The following is a 975-nucleotide window of genomic DNA, read 5'->3' on the forward strand; positions in this document are numbered from 1 at the left end:
ACCTGCGTACTCGCTGTTAGAGACCGGGGCAACAGTCTCGTAGGGAGGCGGGCTTGATCGAGTTCGAAGACTGCCTTTCCTGTTCTTAAAGAGCCACAGAGCTTTTGGAGGTGATTTTCGCCTAATTTTGATAAGAGAGCTCAGTCTCTGGCTCTCACATACAGAAAACTTTAATTTTTGATTGAGGAAGTAGCCGGCGGTGGTGACGCACGCCTTTAATCCCAGCACTCGGGAGGCAGAGGCGGAAGCTGCGTGGTGAGCAGCAGCGCCGCTAAAGACCTAAAGACAGAGAGGGGTCAAACTCTGAACCGCGTTTCCATAGCATCATGGGGCGGGGCGGAGGAAGCTCACCGGCGGGGCCACGTACTAAGTGCTCGTCACTCCCCGGCCCCTGGGAAGGTCTGAGACTGGGCCCCCCCCCCCCCGCGGCCCTAACCGGGCCCTCCACGGGTGGGCGGATGCCCCCCCTCGCCAGAAACTCACGGCCGGCGGTGCGAGTTCATTGCCTGAGGTGAGGCAGGGTGCACAGTTCGGCGAGCCCGTGCACAGCCCGGGGCGGGGCCATGCCTTCGGGCCATGCGGAGCCACATGGGCCTCAGAGGTGGGGCAACCGCTGCTGTCTGCTGCTGCCGCCGCCGCTCACAGCCACGGTCGCCAAAAATTTAGTCAGATAAAAACATTTGTCGCCAAAAATTCAGTCAGATAAAAACATTTATCCCCCCAAAAATTCACAACGTCCCTTTGTCAGCAGGAAGTAGTCAGATCGAATGCCGACGCCCACTTTCCCTCAAAGAACTGGTCGTGATTATCATAATAATCATTGGCGTGTCTACCTGGTTACCGTATCCTAGGTAACAGAGGCGGACCTTTTGCTTGAGGCAACGGGTGGAATAAAACAATGCTACCTAGAGGTTTTTTCATTTGAATGCAGGGCCTGGAGAGTTGGCTCAATGGTTAAGAGCACTGACTGATCTT

General features: G+C 56.0%; 1 pseudogene; it reads left to right on the forward strand.

The window, feature by feature from the left end:
* The first annotated feature begins 335 nt into the window (after positions 1–335).
* LOC148118700 (Nuclear RNase P) lies at positions 336–540 on the forward strand (annotated as a pseudogene).
* The last annotated feature ends 435 nt before the right edge of the window (positions 541–975 follow it).

The sequence above is a fragment of the Myodes glareolus genome, chromosome 21, assembly GCF_982192425.1.
Source record: "Myodes glareolus chromosome 21, mMyoGla1.1, whole genome shotgun sequence".
In the NCBI taxonomy this organism is placed as follows: domain Eukaryota; kingdom Metazoa; phylum Chordata; class Mammalia; order Rodentia; family Cricetidae; genus Myodes; species Myodes glareolus.